The sequence below is a fragment of the Pelobates fuscus genome, chromosome 3 (genome assembly GCF_036172605.1).
Source record: "Pelobates fuscus isolate aPelFus1 chromosome 3, aPelFus1.pri, whole genome shotgun sequence".
NCBI classification, from domain to species: domain Eukaryota; kingdom Metazoa; phylum Chordata; class Amphibia; order Anura; family Pelobatidae; genus Pelobates; species Pelobates fuscus.
In genome coordinates this window covers 418,528,889-418,537,845 of record NC_086319.1, presented here as the reverse complement: position 1 = coordinate 418,537,845, position 8,957 = coordinate 418,528,889, and the positions used below count along the sequence as shown (strand labels likewise).

General features: G+C 44.6%; 1 protein-coding gene across 1 annotated transcript in view; it reads left to right on the top strand.

The window, feature by feature from the left end:
- Positions 1 to 8,957, top strand: part of RNF167 (ring finger protein 167) — a 145,222-nt gene that overhangs the window by 108,942 nt on the left and 27,323 nt on the right. The window lies entirely within an intron of this gene.

Genomic DNA, 8,957 nt, shown 5'->3' with positions numbered 1-8,957 from the left:
GCGGGAATGAGGAAACGGAGCGCCCATTAGAGGAGGCGCATGCGCAGAGGCTGCGTCACTGAGGACGTCATGGGCACGTGCGAGGAAGCGGTGAGGTGGCTCGAGCGCAGAAAGGAGGGAGAGGAGCGCGAAAGGCACGCGTGCGCACTGACGTCACCAGCCTCCTGCACACATAGCCACGCCCCCGGCCAGCTGCTCCCCCAGAGACAGCCCCTCCCCCAGTGTGTTATACAGAGTCAGCCCCTCCCCCAGTGTGTTATACAGAGTTAGCCCCACCCCAGTGTGTTATACAGAGTCAGCCCCTCCCCCAGTGTGTTATACAGAGACAGCCCCTCCCCCAGTGTGTTATACAGAGTCAGGCCCTCCCCCAGTGTGTTATACAGAGTTAGCCCCACCCCAGTGTGTTATACAGAGTCAGCCCCTCCCCCAGTGTGTTATACAGAGTCAGCCCCTCCCCTAGTGTGTTATACAGAGTTAGCCCCACCCCAGTGTGTTATACAGAGACAGCCCCTTCCCCAGTGTGTTATACAGAGACAGCCCCTCCCCCAGTGTGTTATACAGAGTCAGCCCCTCCCCTAGTGTGTTATACAGAGACAGCCCCTCCCCCAGTGTGTTATACAGAGTCAGCCCCTCCCCAGTGTGTTATACAGAGTTAGCCCCACCCCAGTGTGTTATACAGAGTCAGCCCCTCCCCCAGTGTGTTATACAGAGTCAGCCCCTCCCCCAGTGTGTTATACAGAGTCAGCCCCTCCCCCAGTGTGTTATACAGAGACAGCCCCTCCCCCAGTGTGTTATACAGAGTCAGCCCCTCCCCCAGTGTGTTATACAGAGTTAGCCCCACCCCAGTGTGTTATACAGAGTCAGCCCCTCCCCCAGTGTGTTATACAGAGTCAGCCCCTCCCCTAGTGTGTTATACAGAGTTAGCCCCACCCCAGTGTGTTATACAGAGACAGCCCCTCCCCCAGTGTGTTATACAGAGACAGCCCCTCCCCCAGTGTGTTATACAGAGTCAGCCCCTCCCCTAGTGTGTTATACAGAGACAGCCCCTCCCCCAGTGTGTTATACAGAGTCAGCCCCTCCCCCAGTGTGTTATACAGAGTTAGCCCCACCCCAGTGTGTTATACAGAGTCAGCCCCTCCCCCAGTGTGTTATACAGAGTCAGCCCCTCCCCTAGTGTGTTATACAGAGTTAGCCCCACCCCAGTGTGTTATACAGAGTTAGCCCCACCCCAGTGTGTTATACAGAGTCAGCCCCTCCCCCAGTGTGTTATACAGAGTCAGCCCCTCCCCTAGTGTGTTATACAGAGTTAGCCCCACCCCAGTGTGTTATACAGAGTTAGCCCCACCCCAGTGTGTTATACAGTCAGCCCCTCCCCCAGTGTAATATACAGAGTCAGCCCCTCCCCCAGTGTGTTATACAGAGTCAGCCCCTCCCCCAGTGTGTTATACAGAGAGCCTCTCCCCAGTGTGTTATACAGAGTTAGCCCCACCCCAGTGTGTTATACAGTCAGCCCCTCCCCCAGTGTAATATACAGAGTCAGCCCCTCCCCCCAGTGTGTTATACAGAGTCAGCCCCTCCCCCAGTGTGTTATACAGAGAGCCCCTCACCCAGTGTGTTATACAGAGAGCTCCTCCCCCAGTGTGTTATACAGAGTCAGCCCCTCCCCCAGTGTATTATACAGAGTCAGCCCCTCCCCCAGTGTGTTATACAGAGACAGCCCCTCCCCCCAGTGTATTACACAGAGACAGCCCCTCCCCCCAGTTTGTTATACAGAGACAGCCCCCCCAGTGTGTTATACAGAGACAGCCCCCTCAGTGTGTTATACAGACAGCCCCACCCCCAGTGTGTTATACAAAGACAGCCCATCCCCCAGTGTGTTATACAGAGTCAGCCCCTCCCCCAGTGTGTTATACAGTCAGCCCCTCCCCCAGTGTGTTATACAGTCAGCCCCCCAGTGTGTTATACAGAGTCAGCCCCACCCCAGTGTGTTATACAGAGACAGCCCCACCCCCAGTGTGTTATACAGAGTCAGCCCCTCCCCTCAGTGTGTTATACAGAGAGGGCCCCTCCCCCAGAGTATTACACAGAGACAGTCCTTCCCCCCAGTGTGTTACACAGAGACAGCCCCCCCCCCCCCCCCAGTGTGTTATACAGAGAGAGCCCCTCCCCCAGTGTGTTATACAGAGTCAGATGGAAATATAAAGGAGACCCATTACTGGGGAACACATAAGAGAAAATAGCACAGTCAGTAAAAAAAGGGGGACAAAACTTGTTTTAGATACATAAATGAGAAAAGGAAAGTAAAACAAGGATTAGTTATATTAAAAACAAAATTAGGAAGGTATGTAGAAGAGGATAAAGAGGATAGCTGACTGCCTCAATTAAGATTTTTGTTCAGCATTTAAAGATGAAAATGAAGAAGAGGGACCTCAGTTAGGAAAATGAGTAATTTGTTACATGTGAGTTTACAGAGGAAGAGGTTCTATTTCAACTGTCAAAAGTAAAGACAAATAAGTAAATGGGACCGGATGGAATACACCCAAAGTTATTAAAAGAGCTTAGTGGTGTACTAGCAAAACCATTAACAGATTTATTTAACCAATCATTGATAACAGGAGTAGTCCCAGAAGATTGGAAGTTAGCGAATGTTGTGCCCATTCACAAGAAAGGTAATAGGGAGGAGTCGGGCAACTATAGGCCAGTAAGCCTTACTTCAGTAGTGGGGAAAGTGATGGAAACCATGTTAAAGGATAGGATTGTTGAACATCTAAAAACACACGGATTTCAAGATCAGAGACAACATGGGTTTACTTCAGGGAGATCATGCCAAACTAATCTTATTGATTTTTTTGATTGGGTAACTAAAATTATAGATCAGGGTGGTGCAGTAGACATTGCTTACCTAGATTTCAGTAAGGCTTTTGACACTGTTGCACATAGAAGGCTTATCAATAAGCTGCAATCTTTATGTTTGGATTCCAATATTGTTGAATGGGTAAGGCAGTGGCTGAGTGACAGGCAACAAAGGGTTGTAGTCAATGGAGTATATTCGAAGCTTGGGCTTGTCACCAGTGGGGTACCTCAGGGATCTGTACTTGGACCCATTCTCTTTAATATTTTTATTAGTGATATTGCAGAAGGTCTTGATGGTAAGTTATGTCTTTTTGCGGATGATACTAAGATATGTAACAGGGTTGATGTTCCAGGAGGGATAAGCCAAATGGAAAATGATTTAGGTAAACTAGAAAAATGGTCAGAGTTGTGGCAACTGACATTTAATGTGGATAAGTGCAAGATAATGCACCTTGGATGTAAAAACCCAAGGGCAGAGTACAGAATATTTGATAGAGTCCTAACCTCAACATCTGAGGAAAGGGATTTAGGGGTGATTATTTCTGATGACTTAAAGGTAGGAAGACAATGTCATAGAGCAGCAGGATAATACACCCAGTAATGTGTATAGCTGTATAACAGAGCTCCCCAGCAATAATAATACTCCCAGTAATAATTGTCTGAGTGTATAACAGAGCTCCACAGCAATAATTCTCCCAGTAACGTGTCTGAGTGTATAACAGAGCTCCACAGTAATAATCATCCCAGTTATGTGTCTGGGTGTGTAACAGAGCTCCACAGCAATAATACTCCCAGTAATTTGTCTGAGTGTATAACAGAGCTCCCCAGTAATAATACGCCCAGTAATGTGTCTGAGTGTATAACAGAGCTCCACAGTAATAATACTCCCAGTAATGTGTCTGAGTGTATAACAGAGCTCCCCAGTAATAATACGCCCAGTAATGTGTCTGAGTGTATAACAGAGCCCCATAGCAATAATACTCCAAGTAATGTGTCTGAGTTTATAACAGAGCCCCACAGCTATAATACTCCCAGTAATGTGTCTGAGTGTATAACAGAGCTCCACAGCAATAATACTCCCAGTAATTTGTCTGAGTGTATAACAGAGCTCCCCAATAATAATACGCCCAGTAATGTGTCTGAGTGTATAACAGAGCTCCACAGTAATAATACTCCCAGTAATGTGTCTGAGTGTATAACAGAGCCCCATAGCAATAATACTCCAAGTAATGTGTCTGAGTTTATAACAGAGCCCCACAGCTATAATACTCCCAGTAATGTGTCTGAGTGTATAACAGAGCTCCACAGCAATAATACTCCCAGTAATGTGTCTGAGTGTATAACAGAGCTCCACAGCAATCATAGTACTCCCAGTCATGTGTCTGAGTGTATAACAGAGCTCCACAGCAATAATACTCCCAGTAATGTGTCTGAGTGTATAACAGAGCTCCACAATAATAATACACCCAGTAATGTGTCTGAGTGTATAACAGAGCTCCACAGCAATAATTCTCCCAGTAATGTGTATAGCTGTATAACAGAGCTCCCCAGCAATAATAATACTCCCAGTAATGTGTCTGAGTGTATAACAGAGCTCCACAACAATAATACTCCCAGTAATGTGTCTGAGTGTATAACAGAGCTCCACAGCAATAATTCTCCCAGTAATGTGTCTGAGTGTATAACAGAGCTCCACAGTAATAATACTCCCAGTAATGTGTCTGAGTGTGTAACAGAGCCCCACAGCAATAATACTCCCAGTAATGTGTCTGAGTGTATAACAGAGCCCCACAACAATAATACTCCAAGTAATGTGTCTGAGTGCATAACAGAGCCCCACAGCAATACTACTCCCAGTAATGTGTCTGAGTGTATAACAGAGCTCCACAGCAATAATACTCCCAGTAATGTGTCTGAGTGTATAACAGAGCTCCACAGCAATCATAGTACTCCCAGTCATGTGTCTGAGTGTATAACAGAGCTCCACAGCAATAATACTCCCAGTAATGTGTCTGAGTGTATAACAGAGCTCCACAGCAATAATACTCCCAGTAATGTGTCTGAGTGTATAACAGAGCTCCACAGCAATCATAGTACTCCCAGTCATGTGTCTGAGTGTATAACAGAGCTCCACAGCAATAATAATCCCAGTAATGTGTCTGAGTGTATAACAGAGCTCTCCAGCAATAATAATACACCCAGTAATGTGTATAGCTGTATAACAGAGCTCCCCAGCAATAATAATACTCTCAGTAATGTGTATGAGTGTATAACAGAGCCCCACAGCAATAATACTCCCAGTAATGTGTCTGAATGTATAACAGAGCTCCACAGCAATAACTCTCCCAGTAATGTGTCTGAGTGTATAACAGAGCTCCACAGTAATAATACTTCCAGTAATGTGTCTGAGTGTATAACAGAGCTCCACAGCAATAACTCTCCCAGTAATGTGTCTGAGTGTATAACAGAGCTCCACAGCAATAATACTCCCAGTAATGTGTCTGAGTGTATAACAGAGCTCCACAGCAATAATACTCCCAGTCATGTGTCTGAGTGTATAACAGAGCTCCACAGCAATAATAATCCCAGTAATGTGTCTGAGTGTATAACAGAGCTCTCCAGCAATAATAATACACCCAGTAATGTGTATAGCTGTATAACAGAGCTCCCCAGCAATAATAATACTCTCAGTAATGTGTATGAGTGTATAACAGAGCCCCACAGCAATAATACTCCCAGTAATGTGTCTGAATGTATAACAGAGCTCCACAGCAATAACTCTCCCAGTAATGTGTCTGAGTGTATAACAGAGCTCCACAGTAATAATACTTCCAGTAATGTGTCTGAGTGTATAACAGAGCTCCACAGCAATAACTCTCCCAGTAATGTGTCTGAGTGTATAACAGAGCTCCACAGCAATAATACTCCCAGTAATGTGTCTGAGTGTATAACAGAGCTCCACAGTAATAATACTCCCAGTAATGTGTCTGAGTGTATAACAGAGCTCCACAGCAATAATACTCCCAGTAATGTGTCTGAGTGTATAACAGAACCCCACAGCTATAATACTCCCAGTAATGTGTCTGAGTGTATAACAGAGCCCCACGGCAATAATACTCCCAGTAATGTGTCTGAGTGTATAACAGAGCCCCACAGCAATAATACTCCCAGTAATGTGTCTGAGTGTATAACAGAGCCCCACAGCAATAATACTCCCAGTAATGTGTCTGAGTGTATAACAGAGCCCCACAGCAATAATACTCCCAGTAATGTGACTGAGTGTATAACAGAGCCCCACAGTAATAATACTCCCAGTAATGTGTCTGAGTGTATAACAGAGCCCCACAGCAATAATACTCCCAGTAATGTGTCTGAGTGTATAACAGAGCCCCACAGCAATAATACTCCCAGTAATGTGTCTGAGTGTATAACAGAGCCGAACAGCAATAATACTCCCAGTAATGTGTCTGAGTGTATAACAGAGCCCCACAACAATAATACTCCAAGTAATGTGTCTGAGTGCATAACAGAGCCCCACAGCAATACTACTCCCAGTAATGTGTCTGAGTGTATAACAGAGCTCCACAGCAATAATACTCCCAGTAATGTGTCTGAGTGTATAACAGAGCTCCACAGCAATCATAGTACTCCCAGTCATGTGTCTGAGTGTATAACAGAGCTCCACAGCAATAATACTCCCAGTAATGTGTCTGAGTGTATAACAGAGCTCCACAGCAATAATACTCCCAGTAATGTGTCTGAGTGTATAACAGAGCTCCACAGCAATCATAGTACTCCCAGTCATGTGTCTGAGTGTATAACAGAGCTCCACAGCAATAATAATCCCAGTAATGTGTCTGAGTGTATAACAGAGCTCTCCAGCAATAATAATACACCCAGTAATGTGTATAGCTGTATAACAGAGCTCCCCAGCAATAATAATACTCTCAGTAATGTGTATGAGTGTATAACAGAGCCCCACAGCAATAATACTCCCAGTAATGTGTCTGAATGTATAACAGAGCTCCACAGCAATAACTCTCCCAGTAATGTGTCTGAGTGTATAACAGAGCTCCACAGTAATAATACTTCCAGTAATGTGTCTGAGTGTATAACAGAGCTCCACAGCAATAACTCTCCCAGTAATGTGTCTGAGTGTATAACAGAGCCCCACGGCAATAATACTCCCAGTAATGTGTCTGAGTGTATAACAGAGCCCCACAGCAATAATACTCCCAGTAATGTGTCTGAGTGTATAACAGAGCCCCACAGCAATAATACTCCCAGTAATGTGTCTGAGTGTATAACAGAGCCCCACAGCAATAATACTCCCAGTAATGTGACTGAGTGTATAACAGAGCCCCACAGTAATAATACTCCCAGTAATGTGTCTGAGTGTATAACAGAGCCCCACAGCAATAATACTCCCAGTAATGTGTCTGAGTGTATAACAGAGCCGAACAGCAATAATACTCCCAGTAATGTGTCTGAGTGTATAACAGAGCCCCACAACAATAATACTCCAAGTAATGTGTCTGAGTGCATAACAGAGCCCCACAGCAATACTACTCCCAGTAATGTGTCTGAGTGTATAACAGAGCTCCACAGCAATAATACTCCCAGTAATGTGTCTGAGTGTATAACAGAGCTCCACAGCAATCATAGTACTCCCAGTCATGTGTCTGAGTGTATAACAGAGCTCCACAGCAATAATACTCCCAGTAATGTGTCTGAGTGTATAACAGAGCTCCACAGCAATAATACTCCCAGTAATGTGTCTGAGTGTATAACAGAGCTCCACAGCAATCATAGTACTCCCAGTCATGTGTCTGAGTGTATAACAGAGCTCCACAGCAATAATAATCCCAGTAATGTGTCTGAGTGTATAACAGAGCTCTCCAGCAATAATAATACACCCAGTAATGTGTATAGCTGTATAACAGAGCTCCCCAGCAATAATAATACTCTCAGTAATGTGTATGAGTGTATAACAGAGCCCCACAGCAATAATACTCCCAGTAATGTGTCTGAATGTATAACAGAGCTCCACAGCAATAACTCTCCCAGTAATGTGTCTGAGTGTATAACAGAGCTCCACAGTAATAATACTTCCAGTAATGTGTCTGAGTGTATAACAGAGCTCCACAGCAATAACTCTCCCAGTAATGTGTCTGAGTGTATAACAGAGCTCCACAGCAATAATACTCCCAGTAATGTGTCTGAGTGTATAACAGAGCTCCACAGCAATAATACTCCCAGTCATGTGTCTGAGTGTATAACAGAGCTCCACAGCAATAATAATCCCAGTAATGTGTCTGAGTGTATAACAGAGCTCTCCAGCAATAATAATACACCCAGTAATGTGTATAGCTGTATAACAGAGCTCCCCAGCAATAATAATACTCTCAGTAATGTGTATGAGTGTATAACAGAGCCCCACAGCAATAATACTCCCAGTAATGTGTCTGAATGTATAACAGAGCTCCACAGCAATAACTCTCCCAGTAATGTGTCTGAGTGTATAACAGAGCTCCACAGTAATAATACTTCCAGTAATGTGTCTGAGTGTATAACAGAGCTCCACAGCAATAACTCTCCCAGTAATGTGTCTGAGTGTATAACAGAGCTCCACAGCAATAATACTCCCAGTAATGTGTCTGAGTGTATAACAGAGCTCCACAGTAATAATACTCCCAGTAATGTGTCTGAGTGTATAACAGAGCTCCACAGCAATAATACTCCCAGTAATGTGTCTGAGTGTATAACAGAACCCCACAGCTATAATACTCCCAGTAATGTGTCTGAGTGTATAACAGAGCCCCACGGCAATAATACTCCCAGTAATGTGTCTGAGTGTATAACAGAGCCCCACAGCAATAATACTCCCAGTAATGTGTCTGAGTGTATAACAGAGCCCCACAGCAATAATACTCCCAGTAATGTGTCTGAGTGTATAACAGAGCCCCACAGCAATAATACTCCCAGTAATGTGACTGAGTGTATAACAGAGCCCCACAGTAATAATACTCCCAGTAATGTGTCTGAGTGTATAACAGAGCCCCACAGCAATAATACTCCCAGTAATGTGTCTGAGTGTATAACAG